This window comes from Betta splendens, chromosome 19 (assembly GCF_900634795.4).
Source record: "Betta splendens chromosome 19, fBetSpl5.4, whole genome shotgun sequence".
NCBI lineage: Eukaryota > Metazoa > Chordata > Actinopteri > Anabantiformes > Osphronemidae > Betta > Betta splendens.
The window spans coordinates 1,793,093-1,818,873 of record NC_040898.2 but is presented as its reverse complement, the minus strand read 5'-3'; positions in this window follow the sequence as shown (position 1 = coordinate 1,818,873).

The window sequence follows — 25,781 nt, the reverse complement described above, 5'->3', positions numbered from 1 at the left end:
TGTGACTCTGAAAATATTTTATTGGCTTTGTGGGGTAACTGAAATATTTGCTGCTATCTGGACCAAACACACAAATAAAAAATAATATTACAAATACATTTAAAAACCTTTTCACATTTGAGCTGGATTAAATAACATACCCTGTAACTAACTAATTTACTTATGATGATACATGCTTACGAATGACAGTAGAATCTGAGTAAATTGCATGTTTTACTGCTCATGGAAACTGAAGCCAGATTCTGCTCAGCATAAAGAGTTTGTATTTGACTCACATTATTTAAATCCCATTTGTTGTGTATTTTAATGAGCCTGTTGCTTCAAATTATGCTGTCACACACTTCATTCATCCCTTCCCTCCACCTCTTTATTGCCCTCTCCTGTTTCTCTCTTCCTTCATTCCCCTGCCTTGCCTATGTTATGGAGGCCTGTGTGTTTGTGTGTGTGTGTGTGTGTGTGTGTGTGTGTGTGTGTGTGTGTGTGTGTGTGTGTGTGTGTGTGTGTGTGTGGGTGGGTGTGTGGGTGTGTTAGTGTGATGCGGATCCTATGCAAGCCTGGGGGCATTTAAAGCAGCCAGGGATTTGCAGTAGTGTTGGTGGCTCATGGTCTCCACTGAGCCATGATCAGATGGGTCTGGGCCACACTGGGACATGGCCTCGGGCACTCAATAACACCGCCTGCCCTGCCATGTGTGAACACTTGTTCTCTTCAATTAAAACAGTCATCTGAATATTCAAATCACATTGCTTAATGACAGCTCTTCAGCACATGTGCATGAAATTAAAGTTGGGGTCAATCAGCCCCGACAAGGAGTCTGGCCGGGTGGACAGGCTGACCTAAGTGCAGAGCCAGCATTCAGAGCTGCACTCAAAGATCTAATTAGTTTTAGACAAACTAAAACATACTAAAAAAGGAAAAAAGTGCATTACTAATATAATTAGCTGGATATTTAGATATGAAAATCCCCTCCGCCAGTAGGACAATGGCCCTGAAATCTAATTACTACCAAAGACAGAATATAAGGAGTTATACTGTATGTACACATACAGAATTTGTTGCATAGCAGGCTCTGTATTTAGTATGTAGCTTCTCAGCCTTCGCTGGCCTGTGGCTTCTAACTTTTTCATGACAGCAGCAGTTAGGGAGGTGTCAAACTGTCATCTGAATAAAACTAGAGCTTTTTCTGTATTCTGTTGTGAGGGAGCTAAAAATGTATCACATAGGAATTATGACAGATTTCAAATTTATGTCAGAATTTTATTAAAAAAAACACATTGAAAATATGCCAAGGAAATCTAAGATTGCAACTGTATATCACACCAAATACAGAGAAAGACAGACAGAGAACAGATAGATAGAGATATAGGGTTAATATGTGCAATTCAGGACATATGTGGTTTCATGGCGGGGTCTGGTTGCCACTCACTGCAGGATCTTTAGCTCTTTAGTACATTTCTAACTGAATGTATCTGAAAGTGCTAGGTAGTGCTGCATTTCTTTTTGGCAACTAGATTTTTTACCACTCGTGCACATATATGTAGTTGATCTTTTTCTTCTTCTTGTCAACGAAGAGCATGGAGTGCACTTGGTGTATATAAATCCTGCTTAAATAAATGAAGCTGATAATGGAAAAAAAAACATGCATTGTAAATATTACATGACAGATCAGTGTCTGGTGCAATAAACTGCGATATTACTGCCCACTACAGACACATAGAAAAATGAAGAAACAAAGTCATGAGATGTTCTTTTCTTTGAACTGTTATGTGCAGCATTACCTCTTTCTTCCAAAAGTTCACCTGTGGATAAGCTGTCAGTTGGACTATGGTCCAATGGTCTATGGTCTTTTTTTTTAGTTTGTCAACAAAAAATGCAGTTAAAAACACTATTTAAATAACAATTATGATGATAAATGATAATATATAGATCTGATACTGTATATAGAAATGTATCTTTTATTCAGTTATTTGAACTTGGGTTTGAATCCCAGGGTTGTCTAGGTGACTTTCTGTGTAGAGTTGCATGTTCTCTGCATGTCTGTGTGCATTTTCTCCAGGTTCTTTGGTTCCTGAGTGGTTGTTTTTGTGTGCAGCCCAGTAATGGACTGTCCAGGATGTATCCTGCTTTTTGCCCGACATACAGCTGGGATAGTCTCCAGCAGGCCTTCAATCCCTACAAAGATAAAGTGGTTGAAAGTGAGTGAATTTTGAATTGTTTTGTAGATTAGTCACCCTCTGCTGCCCCTGCCCCTTAAAGCCTGCCTCACAGCTCTAAAGCACTGACAGTAATTTGGCATATTAAACAGGAACATCCTTTAAAAAAACTGCCATTGCAAATGAAAAATACACACCATAAGAAGATTGTCATTGAAAAAAAAAACATAATCAATGTAATAAATGGCTTAATGTGTGGATATATTTAAACCCATTTTTTATTTTTTAGTGCACCTTCTTCATCTTGAAAGATTTCCTTTTTTATTTGAGTCAGTTTTCAATGACAACATATGTTTTTCAATGCCAATTAAATTAATCAGCAATCTAGCTTCATTTACTGTATGTGGCTTTCATTTTATTGAGAGACTTTGGAGAGATATGAGTTTGTAACACATTTCAATTAAGACTGGTCTGTTTTTTGTTTGGGCAATAATAGTGTTCATATTGTTGTCTGTTCAAAGAAAGACAGTTTAAATTAAATTCTTCAAATAAATAAAGCTTAATGTGATAATCTTTCTAAGTATTATGGGTAAAAATTGCTAGAGACCTAAATTGTAACATGTATGTTTGACCGATTGCTCTAATCTGGGGTTGTGTAGTTTCTTCTTTTTCTTTTGGACATGTGTTGAGTGATTTGCTATAAATAGTGGTTAGTAATAAATTTGCTATAAATAGCCGTTTGTGGTGATGTTTGTGTTTTCTCTACAACTCAGTTACCCTGCGGCTGTTTGTTGTATGAGTCATGCTTGGGATGCACTCATCTTAGTTTACATGTATGTTCACTGTAGCTACTAGCACACTTCTAGCCGTATTAGCTTATGTAGTATGCTACATTAGCTGCCTTAGCTACGCAACACCTATGCTAGGTATCCCATCATAGCCCTCAGGTAGGCCCTGAGAAAAGTAGGGCAGTCCAATGAGGTGCTAAGGCCGGGACACCGTCCAGTAAACCCATGCCCTGCCACCTACTGGTCTAGGTGGTGGGCATGGAAGACAGCGGAGGAGCATGTAGGGAGCACAGAACTGCACTCACTCTGGGGAAACCTGGAGCTACATGGAGAAACTGGACCCATGGAACAATGGGAAAACTTCAAGATAAGTTGGTGTTTGGCCAGGATGGGCCTCAGTTCGTTACCTAGTACACAATACTGGACTCACTGACTCAAGACTGAGACTGGCAGTGGAGGTACATACTGCACTTGATGCCTTCTGGAAGGATGTTGTACTTTGTGTCACACTGAGGGTTGACTGTTGGACACTAACCTTTTTACACCAAACCTCATCTCTAAACTGCAGCGGTTATTTCATTAGTTATTTTTGAATTGAAAGCAGCTCAAATCACCAAATTGCAAAGTATGCTGTGCACATTGTTCTGATGCAACTTCAATAAAATAATAACGAGATGTTATAATATTGTATGTCAAGGACGACGTGTGGTGTAGGACCCAAATGCACAGCACAGAAGACAACGCTTCGAGTAAGGGAATTTTAATACGTCTTGTGGTCAGGCAAGCAAAGGTCTGTACACAGAGTAGCAGGATGAAGGCAACGGTACAGACCGGGATCAGGCAATGGCAGTCAGTCTCCAGGCTAAGTCCAAAACAATATAGACAGTTATATATATAGAAGAGCTAGCTATAGAATATAGAAGCTGAGACTGAGAGCTGGAGCAAGAGCGAGACATGGCTGAGCTGGAGCTTAAACATGGGTTTCCTCCAAGAGGACTGGAGCTTGTCGAAACAGGGCTGGAGCTTGGAATGACAGGGAAATAGATTAGGGATAAGGGACAGGTGCTTGAGCAGGCTGTGGAGGTCGAGCTGGAGCATGATCTGGGCAACGTGGCTGCCTGGGAGCTTGAGCTGGGCATGATGGCTGCACTGGAGCTTGAGATGGGCACGGTACGGCTGCACTGGAGTTTGAGTTGGCTGAACGACAGGTGCAGCCAGATTCAGGCGTGGCTGGGGTCCAGTAGTGGATGCAGGTTGAGACCCGATGGCTGGAACTAGGGTGCCCACTGACTCTGAGCTGGGATCAGTCGTGTCAGCAGGACAGGGCGCAGGCTCCGAGCACTAGGTGGGATTTCTTGTGCCTCTCCCACGAGTCCTGGGATGTCGACGGCTGGGAGCCTGCATGCCTGCATGAGCTAGGCATGGTGGTTGCGCTGGAATTTGAGCCAGCGAAGCGGGGACCGATGCACTGGTGAAGACGATAGCAGGAGCACCCGGTGAGGTGGGGCCAAAGTGCTGGTGTTTCCTTGTGCGCAGAGCGCATGCCAAATTCTTCCGCATGGAGTCAAGCTTAGCGAAAAGCGTCCTCACACCAGGGTTATCAAACCACTAGTACTCCTCCTCCAAAATGTCGGCAGCTTCACTACGCGAAGCCGGACATTCCGGCTGGGCGCTTCCGCATAGTGCTTAGTGAGCTCTGTGAAACACCAGTGGAGTTCCTCAGGCAAATCCGGTTAGATGAAAGCCATGGCAAAAACAAAACGTTGTCCACAAAAAACAAAAATAACCTAAATTAATCACCAACAGGATGGGCTGGCTGGGTCCAAGAGTGGCTAGATTGTTCTGTCAGGGACGCGGTGTGGTGTAGGACCTAATGCAACGCTGTCTGTGAGGGAATTTTAATACGTTTAATACTCATGGTCAAGCAGGCAAAAGTCACACAGAGTAGCAGGATGAAGGCAACGGTACAGAGAGGGATCAGGCAATGGCAGTAAGTTTCTAGGCTAGGTTCAGTGAAAAAGGCAGAGTCCAAAACAGTACAGACAGGGAGCAAGCAAGACACGTTTAAAAACGAGATCCAGGGTCGGTACACATAAGGACTTAGTTGAATGAAGGCTGGATAGTAGACACAGGGACAATATGGCGGCAAGCGTGAGGAAAACTAAGGAATTCATTGACTACAGCTGATGAGTAATGAGAAAGCAAGAACTAAATGCAGGACAGGAAGTGACAAAAGTTTAACAGGAACTGATGACATATGACAAAGTAAAGCTAGAACTACTGTAAGACCAGCAGGAACAAAACAGGTAATACCAAAATAACACCGGAAATGGCAAAAGGTCCAGAGTCATGACATTTTATCTATGAATGCAAATAATCAGTAGACTAAACTGTATCTGTAGACTAAACGAGAACAGGTTTTGTGGACAGGGCTGAAATTTAACCTGTGTTCACTAATATTTGTTATACAGCAATGTGACTGCTATAGTTACTATCCATATAGTATATATATATATAGTTTTGTTTGAATTAATAACTATATACTATAGTTATTAATTCATAACAAAGAACAGATGTTCCAGACAAGTTGGGTTTTAATGTTTTTACCCTCCATGCTTTTGTAAATGAGGAGGCCAGAACATTAGAATTCATATAAATGTTATATATTTAACTCTATATTTAACTCCACTGAGATATCTGAAATAGGAATTCATGCAGCTATAAGTGAATACATAGAAAATATAAAAGCAAAAAGAAACGTAAATGAAACTTAAAGGTTGCTAACTGAAGACAGTCGTTAAATGTCTATTTACAGTGTGTGCAGTATTCTGAGCATCTGGGGAGTAAAAAAACAGTCAAGTTATTCAGTTTAACCTAGCCATATTGAGGCTTGATCGTGCAGGCTTGGTTATGGCAGTGTTTAAATACAGCTCATTACTGATTATTTTCATGCCCAGGATCTTTAATTTGTGGAGTTTGGCAGCTGTACCACCTGGCCACACATTATACACTAAAGACTGCTCTCCCTAATGGCCACAGATTAGATAATTTCCTTAACAAATCAGAGAGGAGTCTAGGCCAAGCTGGACACAGTGAGAGGAGAAGACCACAAGGACTTACATGCATCTTTGTTGGTTCAGTGTAGAATGCTTTATCACAAGATCACCCCTGAGAAATATCTCTATATTATCCTAGCTCATCACAATTCTCCTTTTGTTCTGTAAATTCCTTTCAATAAGACAGAAGGCGCACATCTATTTCACTGACTGTTTAATTACTGTTTTTATAAGAAAATAACTTGAGCCAATCTGACGTGGCTAAATTAGTATCCTGTCTACCTTCCTGTTGTTTTGAATGTGTTAGAACAAATTTGAAAAAAACAACAACTGCTTTTTGGCGTGTTAACGTATCATCAGTGAATTTTCTAGTACCAATAACATGCATGTCACATTTTTACAAGCTGCAGTTATTACTGTACAGAAAAGGTAGGACCCCTATATAGAAGTAATATGAACCTTTAACAGATCAATTATAATCATAAAACCCTAAAATGGTTGTTTAAAGTAAAACATTCCAATCCTTGCTAAGCTCTGGCATTCAACACGTTCATCCAAATGTGGCTGATGTAAAGGTAGATAAAATAATGTTCCATGAAGTAAAACTTCATATACAAGCCACTGTGCGTCCATCTGAATCTGCTGTGGATGGAGTGAAGACCCTTCCCAGTCTACAGACTATTCCTTCTGGGTCAAAACTAATTGGGGTTGCAATGTTGAGATTTTACTCTGGTAATGACCACAAGCACTGTAGCTACTCTCGCATGACCGACCTAGTGCTGATTACCTACTCCCCCTCCCACACACAACAACAGGCCAGCACCAGGGCAAATCTGATGGGGGTAAACAGAATACAATACAAGTACAATATTCAGTTGGTAAACCTATAGCGTTACTTTTTATATGGTTAAGACACTTAAACGCCTTAACCTTCTATTGATGGTGCACCGTATCTAGCCTATATGTGGGCTTAGCCTTTCTCTCCTGCCATCATGTTTAGCCTGCATGTTACTAATCAATGTTCAATAGGGCTTGTAATTATTATTATGACTGAAATATTATCCAGATTATTCTGTAATATTATATTGCAAAATTAAAAAATCAATATGTGACAAACCGCTAGGCTGTCCCTCCCGCTGACGGAGCAGCGGGCCTGTCGGAGCACATGCAGACACACCCACATCCCAGTCAGCTGGTAGGTGCCAATAGCGGGTGCACACGCCATTGCACGGGCACTGGACAGTCCACCACCTTCCGGCTTAGATTACGCCATATTATCCCAACCTCTCACACAGCCTCACACACCACACATATAGGGGTTACTTATAATTGGTCTGTGTTATGTTTGTTTTTACTTACGTCTCTGAAGTAGTTGCTGATTATTATGTACGGGAAGTAAGAATGTTCCAGAATTCCCCCGGCAATGGATCTGCCCGGTAGAAGAGGGAGGAGCCTGGCCATTAAGGCCTGTGGCCAAACACCAGTTAGGGGGGAGAGTAGGTCGGAATTGGAGAGAGCAAGTTGGCAAAATATCGTTGGAGCGAGAGCAGAAGAAACGTTTGGAGACCTGTGTTTTTGTATGGTTTCATTTTTGTGCCACTGGGGTTTTTGTGTCAGTCACCTTTTAAATAGTGCACTTGGTTGTTTTTTGTACTGCACTTTGGCTGCCATTAAACTTACCATCTGTGAAGTAAGCCATGATCCCGTTGGAGTTTTATTTTCCCTCGAACATTATTTTCCACGTCTTGAATGAGCAAAGGGTCATTCACTACACATTAAAAGGGCAAAATTGTCAGAAATGCATAAATCTGCATAAATCCCTTGATTTGTGCTAAACTTATCTTTTTAAAAACACTTGTAAAGGCTCTTTATCATGGTAGAATTTCCAGGGTCACTATTCAAGAAAGCTGCCATTCCTCATACAGTGGAAAGAAATGAAACTATTTAGGCACATTAATTTAGCTTTTAAACAAATTCTAAAACTAAGCAATCGGGTCTGACACAAGTTGCTGTTAGCTGGGCGGCAGAAGGGCCTGGCTCAGTCCACCACCTCCCCACTTCTGTGGGTTTCATTACACAGATATTAATGAGTGTCAGTTGCATAGCAAATGACCTAGAGTAAAAATGTCTAGTTTGGGTAATTTTTGTGTTGATAGAAGATTTGTCTCTTCCACACTGTTGAACAGATTCCAGTTTGAATTAAGACAAATTTTCCCTCTGCACAAAAATACGTTTGGTAGTTCTGTGGGGTTCTGTGTTTGACTATACTAGACTCTGTGTATGTCTACTATAGGTAATATTACTAGGAAACACTAAATTTTCATTGCTATGCAGATGACACTTAACTATATCTGTCTTTGGAACCAAATTGAACACATTGTTGTCTGTATAATCTGTTATTAACACAATTATTATTAAGGTCCCACATGTTAAAACAAAGGAGGTACTGCGGCCTGCATGTAACGTCTTCATCCTGATAGTAGTGAGTGGAAACAAAGAGATTTCATATCTGAGCGCCAAAACCAGGCGCCAGGCTAGGGAACCATACCTGGCTTCCCTGCTAAGACGTCCGGACTCCCCGCTGATACAAGTGACAAACGAAGAAGGAACTTGGACTTCAGCCATCCTGATTGGACCAAACTATATGGACGGGCGTGACCAAAAACATGGTTATAAAAAGCTGCCGTGACCAAAGACCCCCCCTTGTTCCTTCCCTTTGTTCTCTCCGCGACAAAACACCGGACCTTCTCACCAGGATCAAGCAACCTTTGCTCTCCTTGTCCTCTCTGTCTCTCTGTCCATCTGGAGCTTCCCTCTGCCCTGGCACACCTGGAGCCTCCACCGCAGCCTGCAGCTGAACCAACATGGACTTTGTCACAGAGAACGGACGTGATCACCCATCTACTTCCAGCCACCCAGCAGGAAACCGCCAGCTTAATCGTCTAACCGCCCCCTAAATCCGATCACGACTTGATCACCGCGACGACCACCTGGACCGGACCGGACCGCAACAGCGCAAGCACGCACGCAACGCCGGATCTTCCTACCAGGAGTGAGCAGTAAGGCAGAGGCATTCTTTTAAGTCTGAGCAGAGTAGAACTCTTAGGGGATCAGTAATTGTTTTATTGTTATGTTGTTTTCTTTTCCTGTTGCTGAACATGGGATCTGATCACTGTGCATTTCCACGATCAAGTGACTGTAACGCCGTTATAGATCTGCGTAAAGAGGGGCATATTGAGGTGGTGTAATCTGTGATTTTGCTAACTTAAGCTTGCTTTATTGTGGTATTGTGTGGTTGTTCTGTCTCTGCTGTGACCACGCCAAGCGCACGTTTCAACCACTGCGTGCTTTCGCAATCACGTGACTATATCGCTGAACATAACCTCACGTGTTTGTGAGACCGCAAGCCTTATTCACGCTAGTCCCACTTCACACTCCTTTACACGCTTCTCTCCCTGTGAGCACCAGACACGCGCGCTCCATTCAAAGGGCTCACTGACACACACGCGCAGCTGTGTCATCTCACCACACCCGCTCTCCTTCCTCCTTTCTTCTGTCTCTCTCTCTCTCTCTCACTCACACACACACACACACACACACACACACACACACACACACACACACACACACACACACACACACACACACACACACATCTCAGGTAACGCGCATACACATACAGTACGTCCAGACTAACACACCATAAGATTAAGTTGTGATTTTCTGAGTTATTCAAGATAGGGTTGACACTAGAGTTAATATTAATTGTTTAATAAAGCGTTCATAATTTAATTGATCGTCTGTGATTATTTGTATATGGTTCTGCAGCACTGGTGAATTGAGTTGGTTATGGTACGGAGTTCACCCTTCAACTAACTTAAATACAATTGAGAATGTATTGGCTATTACAAATTGGTTATTGGTCCCTGGTAACAGGGTAGTTCCCTGTAAATTAAGTAATTATTAATTCAATTAATAATTATTAAATCATTAATAGTTAAGTGTTTCATTTACCAAACTATAGACCTTTGTCATATAGTTATATATTTAAGCTAATAAACAAAGTTTGTGAATCTAAATTATAAACATAATTGGTATCTCCATTCAGTAGCTATAAATCCAACTATTATAATTTGTGTTCCTTGCATATGCCCAACATAACTGGTGCAAACCCGTGTGAGGCTAATCAAACTCAGCCCTTTTTGAGACTAGGTGGTGTTGCTAATTCACTTGGCACTACCACAACCCTCACACTGCCCCAACAACATCAACATCAGTCAAAATTATTATTTAAGAGGTCAAATGCTGGATATCCCATAATTTCCTTATTATTATTATTATCCTTCCTTATTATTATTGGGCCACAGTTTTGAATTAAATAGTTGGCAAAGGTTAACTTGAGAAACATACTGTTACGAGCCTCCGTGTGAACAGCACTTCTTTTATTTTCTTATAACAACAGCGGGGTCACAACAGGTCTCACCACAGTCGTTTTAGCTCCCCCGGAACTACACAGAACAAAAAAACTCCCGCCTCTCTCTCCCGGGTCCCTTCTTTTCCCGGAAGCACACCTGGCGTCACGCAACAATCTGCGCTTCAAAATAAAAGAGCCACATAACACAATACGAACTGGAACAGTCAACCAAACTATGTACAAGGGATCGCTACACAGCCCCCCCGTCAAGAGGTTTAAGTGTCCCCACTAACCTCAGACCCGGTGACAAAGTCCCTTAAATGATCAGGCCGGCGCCGTTGCCGCGCCGGCCTCCCCCGATCCCCACCCCCAGTGTCCAAAATTGTCCTAAGTCCATTTGTGTCTCTGTCACTGTCACTAGAAATGACAGGTGGAGGGTCGTCCTCACCCTCGTCATCATCTCCCGCCGGAGCAAGCGGGTGGTAGGGTGCCAGCCGATCCCGGTGCAACACCACCCTCCACCTCCGCCCAGGCATCTGAACCCGAAAAACCACCTCTGAGAGCCGTTCCAACACTTCCCCTGGCCCTTGCCAGTGGTTGCAGAGCTTTGGTGAGATCCCCCTCTTCCTCACCGGGCAATACACCCACACTTTGTCCCCAGGTGTAAATGTGTGCCCCTGACAGCGAGCGTCATATGCTCTTTTTTGTTTGACCACAGCGTCCTTCTGTGCGCGTCGAGTCAAATCGTGCACCAGTCTGAGTCTCTCTCTCAGGCGCCTGTAATAGTCCATCTCCGGGCCGCCAGCTATCTCCGGTTCTGGCGGTGATCCAAAAACCAAGTCGACTGGGGTGCGGAGCTCCCTACCAAACATCAGTGCAGCAGGTGTGCACTGGCTGGACTCCTGTACAGCAGTCCTGTATGACCATAGGACCAGAGGCAGGTGCTGGTCCCAATCTCGCTGTTGATGGCTGGTCAAAATGGCAAGCTGGGTGGCCAGGGTTCGGTTGAAGTGCTCCACCAGCCCGTCGCTCTGTGGGTGCAGTGGAGTGGTCCGCGTTTTCCTCACTCCCATTCGCTGGCACACCTCACCAAACAGCCGGCTCTCAAAGTTACGCCCCTGGTCACTGTGGAGCTCTGCGGGAACCCCAAACCTGGTGAACATCTCGTCCACCAGTTTCTGTGCTGATGTGATGGCACTCTGGTCCGGCACCGCATACGCCTCTGGCCACTTAGTGAAATAATCCATTGCAACAAGTACGTAGCGGTTACCGGACTCCGTGAGGGGAAATGGCCCTAAAATGTCCACCCCGACCCTCTCCATCGGGGCCCCCACCAAGTACTGCTGCAGCGGACCCTTGGAGCGCTGACAGGGTCCTTTCTGAGCAGTGCAGGTGTCACAGCACTGGACGTGGAGCTCCACATCCTGACGACAGCCAGGCCAGTAGAACCTCTGCCTCAGACGGCGAATCGTTTTGGTGTTGCCGTAGTGACCAGCCCCTGCCGTTCCATGGACCAGTTGGAGGACCTCGGGCCGCAGGGCGCGAGGAACCACAAGCTGTAGTTTGTCCGATCCTTGGCCTGGCGCTCGCCACCGTCGGTACAGCACTCCGCCGTGCAGCTCCAAGTTACACCACTGAGAATAGAGGACCTTTACCTCAGGCTCCTCTGCAGACACTGCTGTCCAGTCTGGGCGCTGCCGAGCTTCCAGCCAGGCTCTCGCCATTACTAGTACAGGGTCGGCCCCTTGGTGATGGCGTAACTGTTCCTCGGTGAACAATTGCTCTGCCTCTGCGCTGTCGCCTCCAAGGCGGGCGGCGGCTGCCCCGGGTGCCCGCTCTCTCTCTTCCTGACGCTGGCAGTGGCGACACTCCTCTGCAGCGCAGGGTCGCCTGGAGAGGGCATCGGCGTTGCTGTGCTGTCGCCCCGGTCGATGTTGGATCTCGAAATCATACTCCTGCAACACCTCCAGCCACCTCGCCACCTGACCCTCAGGTTGCCGGAAGTTGAGCAGCCAAGTGAGAGAGGCATGGTCAGTGCGCAGGGTGAACCGATTGCCAAGCAGGTAGGGTCTGTAGTGCCGCACAGCCAGGACCACTGCTAGCAACTCCCGCCTGGTCACACAGTAGTTGCGCTCTGCTCGGTTCAGACTGCAGCTGTAGAAAGCCACCGCTCTCTCACCTGCCTCCCCCCCTTGAGAGAGGACGGCCCCGACCCCCACATTGCTGGCATCGGTGTCAAGGATGAAAGGCTGCTGGGGGTCAGGGAGGGCCAGGACCGGAGCATCAACCAAGGCCGCCTTCAGTTGCTGGAAGGCAGTGGCGCAGGCGCTAGACCACTCGAACCGCTTGCCCTTCTCCGTCAGTCGATGGAGTGGGCTGGCGATAGTGGCGAAGCCCCGAACGAACCTCCGGTAATAGGAGGCTAGCCCCAGGAAACTCCTCAGTTCACTAGCGGTGGTGGGCGTTGGCCAGTCCCGGACAGCCGATACCTTGGCCTGGTGTGTGGACACCCCACGTGCGCTGACCACATGACCCAGGAACACCGTTTCTCTGGCCAGCAGATTGCACTTTGCTGGGTTCAGCCGGAGCCCAGCCTGGCGGATGACGGTGAAGACCTCCCGCATGTTTACAAGCGCACCCTCAAAGTCTCTGGCGTGCACTAACAAATCGTCCAGATACACCACACAGCGGCTCCGGGGAATGTCCTTCAGTACCCTCTCCATGAGGCGCTCAAAGGTGGCAGGGGCATTACACAGTCCAAATGGCATGACTCGGAACTGCCACAGTCCCTGGCCGATGGTAAAAGCCGTTTTGGCTCGATCCTCCGGGGCCAGCTCCACTTGCCAGTAACCGCTCCTCAGGTCTAGAGAACTGAACCAACACGACCCCGCCACATGATCCAGAGCGTCATCGATGCGGGGTAGTGGGTAAGAGTCTTTCAGGGTGACGGCGTTAAGGCGTCTGTAGTCCACACAGAGTCGCCAGCTACCCCCTTTCTTCCTCACCATCACCACCGGGGCAGCCCAGGGGCCGTCCGACGGCTCGATGATGCCGTTTTTGGCCATTCCGGTAATCAGCTCTGCTGCCGCTTGGCGTTTGGAGAGGAGCAGCCGGTGGGGTCGCAGGCGGATGGGCTGTGCCTCACCGGTGTTGATGTGGTGTTGCACCAGCCCTGTTCTGTTGCAATCTTCATCACGTGCAGCGAAAATATCCACAAACTCCGCTAACAACTGCTGTAGCTGCTTTCTCTGCTGCTCTCCCAGATGTGCGCCGCTACGCTGACCCAGCTCCCTCACAGCGTTGGCGGTCTCTGTTGTCGGGATGCTGGCTAATGGAGGTGACGATTTGAGTGCGTTGGCCTCAGTGCGCCGACGAGCCCGGCGTCCCCTGGGTTTGACGCTCCTTCCCCGACCCGACTGAAGTGGCACGGTCTCCGTGCCGAAGCATAGGGCTAGCCCCGACACATCAACACACGCACCCCAGCGGGTTAGCAGGTCTAGGCCAATGATGCACTCGTCGCGGATGTCAGCAAGCCAAAGCCGGTGGGGTCGCAGGCGGATGGGCTGTGCCTCACCGGTGTTGATGTGGTGTTGCACCAGCCCTGTTCTGTTGCAATCTTCATCACGTGCAGCGAAAATATCCACAAACTCCGCTAACAACTGCTGTAGCTGCTTTCTCTGCTGCTCTCCCAGATGTGCGCCGCTACGCAGACCCAGCTCCCTCACAGCGTTGGCGGTCTCTGTTGTCGGGATGCTGGCTAATGGAGGTGACGATTTGAGTGCGTTGGCCTCAGTGCGCCGACGAGCCCGGCGTCCCCTGGGTTTGACGCTCCTTCCCCGACCCGACTGAAGTGGCACGGTCTCCGTGCCGAAGCATAGGGCTAGCCCCGACACATCAACACACGCACCCCAGCGGGTTAGCAGGTCTAGGCCAATGATGCACTCGTCGCGGATGTCAGCAAGCCAAAACTCATGGCTCACCTCTAGCTCCTTCACAGTGACCTGCAGCGCCCGTTTTCCTGGCATCACAGTCTTTTCCCCAGTAACAGTCACTAATTCTGTTGTAGTGGGGGTCCACCCCTCCGGGAGTGGACCGGTTGTCCCCGGGAGAAACCCCCGTCGCAGCAAGCAGATGGTAGACCCCGTATCCACCAGGGCCCGACATTGCTGACCCTCTATAACACAGTCCACATATAGTCCTTTAATAAATCCGCAGCGACCCACTGTGTGAAAGTTCCCGGAGAGGGGTGTGTGTGATTGGAGTGAGTATCCCCTCACCACCTCACTCCGCTCCCGTTTCCCGACGGTGACCCGGCCTTAGCTTTCGGTGAGGGGGCGGGGCAGTCACGAGCAAAATGTCCCAGTTCACCACAACGGAAACAGCCGCTGTCCTCCCGGCGAGGTCGACGCGCCGGAACGGCAGCTGGTTGGGCTCGGCTGACGTTCTCCTCTGACGCCTCCGTCTCACCGCTGCACTTGGCCGCCCTCGCTAGCGATGGCTGGTCCAGGAGCCTCCGCTGTGATGGTCTTGGGCTCAGTACCTCCTCGGCCCGCTCTGCTTCGCGAAGCGCCTCTTCCAGGGAGTTAGGCATGGAGAGGCGGACGTGCTGGCGGAGCCGCTCTGGCGTGAGTCCCCGCAGGAAAGCGTGCAAACTCAGCTCTTCCTGAGCGGCGGCAGGAAATGATGGGTAGCCGCGCCGCGAGTGGAGTTGTAGATCGGCGGCGAACGTCCCCAGACTCTCCCCCTTACTGCGACGACGAAGGGCTAACTGCTCGCGAGCCTGTTCTGTCGATGTCCGCTGTCCGAAGCGTCTCTCCAGCGCCGCGGTGATCACCGGTAACTCCTGCCGTTGGTCCGGTGCGACATCAATTAGCACCTGCAGAGCGGGACCTTCCAGAGCCAGGGCCAGCTGCGTCGCCGTGTCTTTGCCGCTCCAACCACCGTGCAGCGCTGCGAGCTGGACCTGAGCGAGGTAGGGCTCCAGGGGAGTCAGCCCGTTGAACCTCGGGAGCTTGACTGGTGTTTTGGGTGTCGGGCTCGGTGCAGCGCTGTCCGGGACTGTCTCTGTTCGTAACGGTTGTTCATCACCGCGGGCTTTGCTCGTTTTATGCAGAGGAAACCTGGGGACGCTGGAGCCATCTGGTGCGTCTGGATCGCGGCCGCCCCGCGTTGGCCTCTCCCGCATCAGGTTATTCAGAAGCAAGCTGCTTTCCAGCACAGCTCGCTCCAGCTCCCGCAGTTCTCCTTCCATGGTTCCTCTTTCTAGTCTAACAAGACGGTTAAAGATCCCACTTCTGACACCAATGTTACGAGCCTCCGTGTGAACAGCACTTCTTTTATTTTCTTATAACAACAGCGGGGTCACAACAAGTCTCACCACAGTCGTTTTAGCTCCCCCGGAACTACACAGAACAAAAAAACTCCCGCCTCTCTCTCCCGGGTCCCTTCTTTTCCCGGAAGCACACCTGGCATCACGCAACAATCTGCGCTTCAAAATAAAAGAGCCACATAACACAATACGAACTGGAACATTCAACCAAACTATGTACACCCCCCCCCCCCCCCCCGGATCGCTACAATACATTTGTTACCTCTAGACTGCAGAGATGGGAAGTTTAATTGTTTTAGCTGACTTTAATCTCCAACTCTCGAACGGTAAAGTGAATGAATAGTTTTGAGCCATTTGTTCATTTCCTTCTGTCACGATCTATGTCAGTTCCTGTTTTACTTTGAAAGGACTTCCTGTTCACATCTCATCTCAGCTGTTTCTCTGTCATTACCAGTTCCCATTATCCACACCTGTCTGCAATTAGTAATCCACACCAGTATATAGCCTCCACCTCTTACACACTCTACTGTAGCTGCCAGATTGTTGAGTCCTAGCACCACATTCCAGCGTTCTTGTATAGTTACCTTGTTTGCTGATCTCGCCTGCCACCTCCGATTCCTGCCTGACCCTCGTCTGTACCTTCGCCTTGGATTGCGGTACATTGTCTGACCGTCTGACCATTGAGTTTTGCATAGCCCTTGCCTGTACCTTTGCCGAGCCTATCTGTGAACCGAACCTCTGCCTGTCTATTGGATCTGATCTTGCCTGTCCCTCTTTGTACCTGAAGAACTGAGATACACTGTGTATGACCCGGACTGCCTGACTACGCCAATACAATAAACACTGTTTTACTCATCAAGCCCTGGAGTCTACTGTGCATGTGCGTCTGACATCTGCCGAAGCCTGACACCTTCATTCAGCAGGCAGTGCTGTAACCCTCTTGGGGGCATTGTACAAAAACACTATATACTGAAGACAATATGGTTTGCTTCAGCGGACAAATTATAATACACAAAATGCACAAAAAATCTTCCCTGCCATTATTGTCTAACACAGGGAGACTTTTAAAGAAAATGTAACAATAAGTTCCCTAATATGTTTATATGGTGCATTTATTGTGTCCATAATGTGATATTATTATTATTAATATTATTATTGTTGTTGTTGTTGCTGTTATTAATATTGTCATATTTTATTATTTTGTGTCAGAGTATACAGATGGAGCGGCAAATTTTCCCTACCTCGTTCCAGCCGGATTTCACGCTGATCTCTTCACCTGAACACTCCACCATTCCAACAAGCCCCCTTACACCAGTCTTGGCCCCCACTGTGACCTACTTAATGCGTAGCTGCCTTGTTAACGCCCCCTAAATCTTTCTTAAGAAATGACCTGCAATTGCACATTCACTCCAACCTTCGTTTCCATGGTGGGTATTGTTTCTCATGGCTCCCATGGTTGCTCTTATAGCCAAACACCTCCAGGATCACTAATGCTAAAGCGTATATCCGCTCATTGGTTTCAGTGATTGTTGTGGTTGGGATCATTTTCAATGCTGCATGCATCTTCCATGAGACTTTCTGATGGTACTTCCCTTAGCTGTTGTAGTTGTCTTTGGGGTTGCCTGTTCAATCTCGCCATGATCTTATCTTTCAGGTCAGTTGCTGCCTCGCTCAGTGTGTCTGTGCTCATTGGGGCTTCGTACCCAATTTCCGGTTGGGGAGATGATGAAATCTCCCCTCTGACCTGGCGTCCTGGCTCCCCCTTGCCCTTGTGTTGTACCTCGTCAATCTCAAGTTGTGATAGCAGTTGCCGTTTGTGGATGTCGTCAGCCTTGAATGTGGATTTCTCCATTCCCATTCACCACACTTTGTATTTAACCCCTCTGAATAGGGTTACTTGAGTAGTAGCATTCCAACCGAGCCTTGTTCCCGCATCTCAGCCATTTCCTTCATGTTCCAGTATTCCACTTCTCGCCAAGGTGCTCTGGTTCCCCAACACCTGACACAGACCTTGTCAGACTGGGCGACGTCTGAGCCGGTATCTCATGTGCTTCATTGTCTCTTATTATCATATGAGGTAGGCAGTAGCTTGAAGGGTCTTGCCCAAAGAACCACACTGGATGCTCACTTTGCCCCATCGGGGCAGTGTGGGTCGAACCAAGGAGCCCCTGTGTGTTAGTCCTGCGACTATATATATATATATATATATATATATATATATATATACACACTCTATTCTCATCCACTTTCGACTTTTCTGGGCTGAGATGTCGGATGATTTTCCAGGGATCTGTTGTAGCCACTCCTCCAGTTTGGGGGTCACTGCCCCCAGTGCTCCAATCACCACAGGCACCACTGTGGCCTTCACCTTTCAAGCCTTCTCCAGTTCTTCTCTGAGCCCTTGGTATTTCTCTATTTTCTCATACTCCTTTTTCCTGATGTTGCCATCGCTTGGTATTGCCACATCCACCACTACGGCTTTCCTCTGTTCTTTGTCCACCACCACAATGTCTGGTTGGCTTGCCATTACCATTCTGTCTGTCTGTATCTGGAAGTCCCACAGGATCTTGGCTCGCTCGTTCTCTACCACCTTGGGAGGTGTTTCCCACTTTGACCTTGGGGTTTCCAGTCCATACTCTGCGCAGATGTTCCTGTATACTATGCCAGCCACTTGGTTATGGCGTTCCATGTATGCTTTCCCTGCCAGCATCTTACACCCTGCAGTTATGTGCTGGACCGTCTCAGGGGCCTCTTTGCACAGTCTACACCTTGGGTCTTGTCTGGTGTGGTAGATCTGGGCCTCTATGGCTCTGGTGCTCAGGGCCTGCTCCTGTGCAGCCAGGATGAGTGCCTCTGTGCTGTCCTTCAGCCCAGCCCTTTCAAGCCATTGGTAGGATTTGTTGAGATCAGCCACTTCAGTTATGTTCCGGTGGTACATCCCGTGTAAGGGCTTGTCCTGCCATGATGGTCCCTCTTCCAGCATCTCATCCTCTGTTCTCCACTGCCTGAGACATTCACTCAGCACGTCATCTGTCGGGGCCTTATCCTTGATGTACTTATGGATCTTAGATGTTTCATCCTGGATAGTGGCTCTCACGCTCACTAGTCCTCGGCCTCCTTCCTTGCGGCTAGCGTACAGTTTCAGGGTGCTGGATTTGGGGTGGAACCCTCCATGTATGGTGAGGAGCTTTCGTGTCTTAACATCTGTGGTCTGTATCACTTCCTTTGGCCACCTTATTATTCCCGCAGGGTATCTGATCACTGGCAGGGCGTAGCTGTTTATTGCCCGGGATTTGTTCTTGCCATTGAGCTGGCTTCTTAGGACTTGCCGTACTCGTTGGAGGTATTTGGCTGTTGCCGCATTCCTTGTTGCCTGTTCAAGGTTGCCATTTGCCTGTGGTATTCCAAGGTACTTGTAATTGTCTTTAATGTCTGCTATTGTTACTTCTGGGAGTGAGACCCCTTCTTTGTGGATTACCTTGCCTCTCTTTGTCACCATTCTCCCACATTTCTCGAGCCGAATGACATCCCGATGTCCGAGCTGTAGATCCTGGTGGTGTTGATCAACGAGTCGATGTCTCGCTCACTCTTGGCGTACAGCTTGATGTCATCCATGTAGAGGAGGTGACTTATGGTGGCCCCGTTCCGGAGTCAGTATCCATAGCCAGTCTTGTTTATTATTTGGCTGAGGGGGTTCAGACCTATGCAGAACAGCAGTGGGGACAGTGCATCTCCTTGGTATATGCCACATTTGATGGACACTTGGGCAAGTGGCTTCCCATTGGCTTCAAGGGTGGTTCTCCACAACCTCATCGAGTTTGCAATGAAGGCCCTTAGAGTTCTGTTGATGTTGTACAGCTCCAAGCATTCAGTGATCCATTTGTGCGGCATTGAGTCATAGGCTTTTTTGTAGTCGATCCAGGCTGTGCACAGGTTGGTGTTTCGCACTCTGCAGTCTTGGGCACTTGTTCTGTCTACCAGGAGTTGGTGTTTGGCTCCTCTGGTATCCTTACCAATGCCCTTCTGTGCTTCGCTCATGTATTGACCCATGTGCCCACTTATCTTAGCCGCGATGATGCCTGACATGAGCTTCCATGTCGTGGAGAGGCAGGTTATTGGCCGGTAGTTGGATGGGACTGTACCCTTTGAGGGATCCTTCATTATCAGGATCGTTCGCCCTTCGGTTAGCCATTCAGGGTGAGTCCCATCCCATGGTTGCTCTTATAGCCAAGCACCTCTAGGATCACTGATGCTGAAGCGTATATCAGCTCATTGGTTTCTGTGATTGTTGTGGTAGGGATCGCTCTCAATGCTGCATTCACATCTTCCATGAGACTTTCTGATGGTACTTCACTTAGCCGTTGTAGTTGGCTTCGGGGTTGCCTGTTCAATCTCGCCATGATCTTGTCTTTCAGGTCAGTCGCTGCCTCGCTCAGCATATCTGTGCTCATTGGGGCTTCGTACCCAATTTCCGGTTGGGGAGATGGTGAAACCTCCCCTCTGACCTGGCGTCCTGGCTGCCCCCTGCCATACCATTTGTGTTGTATCTCGTCAATCTCAAGTTGTGATAGCAGTTGCCGTTTGTGGATGTTGGAACACTGAACTACTAGTTGCTTCGCCGTCAGTCTTGAATGTGGGTTTCTCCGTTCCCATTCACAGCACATTCTTTGCATGTAACCCCTCTGACTAGGGTTACTTGAGTAGTAGCATTCCAACAGAGCCTTGTTCTCGCATCTTAGCCATTTCTTTCTTGTTCCAGTAGCCCACTTCTCGTCAAGGTGCTCTGGTTCCCCAACACCTGACGCAGACCTTGTTAGACCGGGCGACGTCTGAGCCAGTATCTCATGTGGTTCATTGTCTCTCATGATATGAGGTAGGCGGTAGCTTACCTCTTGCCCTTATTCGAACGGGGATATAACGGGGATTCGTTACATTCAGTCAACATCCACATGGATATTTTGAACCCTCCCCCCAAGAAGGGGGGAGGGTTCATGAGGATTCTGCCTCAGACTGAAAGAGTTGAAATGACTCAACATTCACTTCACCTGAGCCATGAAAACCAAATATATTTGTAAACTGCTTAACAAGAAAATTCTTAATGGATCCATTTACAATAGGCTTCACTTCACAACTGTAAAGAAATGGCTCATCATTTGATGCCAAATGTCACCACAAAAAAAGTCACAGACTCACAAACTTACAGACTTTTCTTAAAGTAGAAACATTACCAAAAGTGCAGGAACCTTCAGTCTGAGTAAAGTTACACATTGTCCTCCATTTACAATAGGCTTCACTTCACACCTGTAAAGAACTGTCTCATCAGTTGAACAAAGGACTGTGAGAAGGTGTGAAGACCACATCCCCCATGAAAGACGTATAACGTAGAAGCTCCTTAAGAAACATTTCTGCTCTAAAGGAATGTAGTGACCCAACTTTCAGATAACCTGGTTTAGAAAATGGTCAAATGAACTGGACGTTTATACAAATTGTAAATAAAATTTGTTAAAAAGAAAGTGTTAAGTTTATGGCTTCAAGATAAAAAAGTTGCTTATATTAAACCACCAACTAACAAAAAAGGTTTATTTAAAAAACTGTGGGTGGGAAGTGTTGTGCTTTAACCACTAGGCTCTTTGAAGTGATTGATCTCTGAAGGATCTTCTGTTTAAGTAGTTCACAAATGTATCTGGTTACATCACATCAGGTAACCGAACTGCAGGACTCTGATGCTTTGGGGAGAAGGGGGTGGTGTGAAACCAGTCTAACTAGTGCTGTGGATTGGTCGTTCTGTCTGAAAAGAGGCTCTCTATTGTTATGTTCATCTAAGCTTGATTAGAAGATTCAAATGCTCTTTTTTTAATTTAAAACAGCTCCTGAAGCAGACAAACTGACGCACACTACATCCAAGTGAGGCCGAAAATATAGAATGATAATTTAATTTCATTAGGTACATTTGTAAAGTCCAAGTCAACCTAATACACCCAGTAACTGATAAACCTCCAGAAGGTAATTTGGCAGCTGTGGCAGCGTGAGCTCTGCCAATGCTTATCTATGATTAAAAAAAGTAAGTACAACATTCAACTCTGACATGAAGTCAACTTTTCAAGTTTTCTTAACTTTTTAGTCGACTGTTTAGACAGACTATTGCCTGCCTGTCTGTTTGTCTGTCTGCCCTAGCAAACAGTGTAGAACTGACATTATCAGATCTGTGTCCTGTTCTCAGAACTGTGCCTATACTTGGTATTAGACCCTAACTCTACAGGTCAGATATTAAAGCTCCACCTTTTGGTTTTACCCTGGAATTGCCTCTTTGGTGCTAAAAATGGGCGTTGCCTCAAAATTTTAACACCTTCCCCAGACAGAACAAGAAGGGGGATGACTGTCCATCGTGATGTGATGCGATGTGACTGGTCAGACACGGTCATGAGTTAGTTAGGAGTCAATGTCAAGGTGACTGGGCGCTAACGCTTTGCAGGACATTGTTGAAGCCTTTTGTAGAAAAGAGTCAGACAGTTCAAGTTTTTGACTGTGGATTGGTGAGACAAGCGTGTATTTTGTGAGAAATACGGAGAGAAAAGTGAGTTATGCTTGTTAGCCGTTATGGCACTAGCTTGGCCTAGTAGTCGCATGAGCCTTGCTAGGTTTGTAGCTCGAAATTGTGCATCACTGAATTCCTGTGTCCAAAACCTGGAGCCATGTGACCTGCATTTATAATACAGTGTTTGTGTTTGATTCTTGAACCTCTGGTGAGTGAGTTACTCACGCTAGTCATTAATATGTGTTTATGCTAATGATAGCATGTAGGGAGGAAGTGTTAAGTTCGTATGTGTTATGCCTAAATAAAAACCCTGTTTATAATAACAATCTTAAATACAATCCCTGTCTTTCTGTTTTTATGGCGCGAGTGTTGGCGAAATGATGTTGGTAACAATTTGGTTTCCTGACACTAAGAATGACAGTTGAATGTACTGATATACATTAATAATATGTATTTAGTCTTAAGAATATTATTATAATCCTCTTTTGGCCGATACAGGCCAGGTCTTTTTCTTTCCTTGGTTCGTGTTCCTGATTTCAACAGTGGAAGATTCCTTCTGCTGGGATTCTCCCTGTGCCGTAAAGGCTAAGGGAACCCCAGTGGCAGTGGTGAGCCATTTTACACAACTGTGATCTCGTATGAGTAGGACCTTTATTGATTTATTTATTTTTTGTTTAAGTGCTATGAAGTTTCTTAAATGCATATGGCTTCTGAACTACTGGTTCACATTATAATTGGCTTATTGATATATAACATCACCAAATTTTACTCGTAGCAGTGAAAGCTGATGTGGGCTACATGCTACAAGTCAAGTTAGTTAGTGCAACATGTCGTTGCTTTGTGTTCACGCAGCAACTCGGTTAGTAATTGCCTGCAACAGCCTCTTGATTCACTCATGTGAGCAGTATTCATTCCTGTGCTGTACAGTTGCAGCGCCCACTCTGGTTTTGACAAAATAACAGCAGCCTACAACAATGGAAAGCTCACTTTGCATGGTTGCCATTCTCCTTTTGGCATATTGAAAAACTGAAAGGAATCTGGAGGTAGAGGTGCAAGGTTGAACTCTTGCTTCATACAGTAGGAACAATGTAAATAATGTTTTTTCCCTGTTCCAGTAAATTGCAGATTAGAGGGAGTGTTAGCCTCCTAATCAGGTGGAATCATAATAAGTCTTCTTTTTGCCTGACCACTGTGTGTTTGTCATGACATGCTGTGCCTCTGTGGGTTGCTCTTGGTCGTTCAACAAGCATTTAGTTATCAAATGGTGGGGGTTTTACTTTGGTGACCACAGGAAGATTGTTAAGGAAGTAAAAGGGGGGTTTACTGCACTCATGTATTTCAAAGACCAGTCAAGAGTTCATGTGGGGGTTTGTAACAGGGTATAAATACAGGGCATGTGTCCTCAGTCCTTCAGTGGATACTTTTTACAAAATAAGATGTGCCTTACGTCTTAGATGTACTGTAATTGTGATCCAATCCGTGTCGACATGAGAGTAAACTTTGAGATGGTTTATGATACTAATGATCTCCAGTTGGTTTCTTTATAAGATTTCCACATCACCACCTGTAAACACAATGTTATGATTTAACTTTTATATTTTGGTTAAGCAGGTGAATATACTAAGTTAATATCATTGGACTACTGTACCTGTAGCCTTGTAGAGTAGCCATTCTCCTATTAACCCTTGTAACATTTTACTGTAGAATACTCCTGTTTCTGTAGTACTCTAAAGAACTAAACAAATTAGCAGATGGTCAAACACAGAAACTCAATTGTCTAGAGATTTTCAATCAAATAGATCCAACGTGTCCTCAATCAAATTGCTGGTAAACTCTAATAAACACAATTTAAAGTAACAAATACAGTGGTAGCAGTCTAAAGTGACAAGCGTTTTCACTGCAGTACCGTTCATCGCCACAGCGCTTCGTTTGTATCTGTAACATACATATATTACAGTGAACCTATTTTACTATGAAGTATTTGTTGTGTGCGCAAATGTGGAGTGTATGAAGCACATCAACTAGCTCTCAAAACCATTGTCGCATTCACAGAGACATTATCCATGACTATTCTATGGAGGCATTTCTATGTTCTCCGATAGTCCAGTGGTTACTGGTCTGACTATTATCTTGACTTGACTTATTGTCTTTCTGAACAACATAGTAGATGTCTTTTTTATTTTCTGTTCAATACAAAGGTATAAGCATCCTGTCTAGTTTAGGACAGATCTGAGCCACAGCAGCAAAACATTGTTCTCTAAAGCCACTGAATTAATATAAATGTTTTGTTGTAAATTCCCATTGTTATTGTTATTATTATTATTGATATACCGCCGTCTTACGTTTTTAAGTCAGGCATCTGAGCGTACAGCTAAGGGGTTCTAGAAAACGGTTGCCATAGAGAAGTATGTCATGGTGGCAGTCCGTTGATAGTCGACAGTTAATTTGATTGCCATGTGGATTGGTTCGCGGACATTTACCGCTATGGTTTATATGAATACATACGTAGTACTGCTGTGCTTATTTTACGATCAAAATAAAGGTCCTTCACTCTTTAATGGGAATGGTTATATAGAAGAGATGTTCATACAGCTCATACAGTCCACCTAAATAATTAACATGTTTTTTGGTTAAATCAATTGGCTAATTATTGTACTGAACGTAAAGTTTTAATGAAGTAGTCTAGCAGACCGGTTGATGGTGAAGTTAAGATGCATTTTTCAACAGAACTTTCAGCCAAGATAAGGATACATTATCATATGAATATGCCCGTCCGTGGGAGAAGGGACATGATGAACTCACAGCCGGGCTGAACTCAGCGCAATGTAAATAAAAGTCCAACTGCACATGGGAACAGGCAACACAGTGGATCTGGAACTTGCTCTGCACTGTAAACATGGAGTCTCATGTTTCATCACAGTTGCAAAGGCAAACCTCACATCCCTTCAGCAGATCAACGACTCATTATTGCGGAAACTTACTAAAATGAGTAAAACTATGAAAAAACGCTCTATTTTCTTAAATTAAAGCATTTGTCGCACAGGGATTTGAATTCGGAAATCGCTACCACTACAAAGCTACCACTACAACGCTACCACTACAACGCTACCACTACACACGTATTCAATCACCACACATATACATAAGGCTAAAATCTAATCAAAAAGGATCACTGTACTTCTTTCCTACTTTGTTAACAGAAGTAAAACAGGAACTTCGAACGTTTACGTCCGATGCCACTTGAACAACGCAGCAGTGGCAAAAGGCCTTGTTCAACAAGTTCAGTCCGTCCCTGAAACATAGCGTCTACTGTAACTCACAAACAGGCCAATAAAGCTACTTGGTTTACTCACCATTCTCTGCACCATCGGACTCTTATCTTTTAGTGTTTTGCTTCAGTTCTGAACTCATGTTGTCTTATTTTCGCTGTTGTCGTGATGCTGGATGAATATTGCAACTGTGCAAAAAAAGATGAGCAGATCAGTAAACCAATTAGCAGGGCTGCT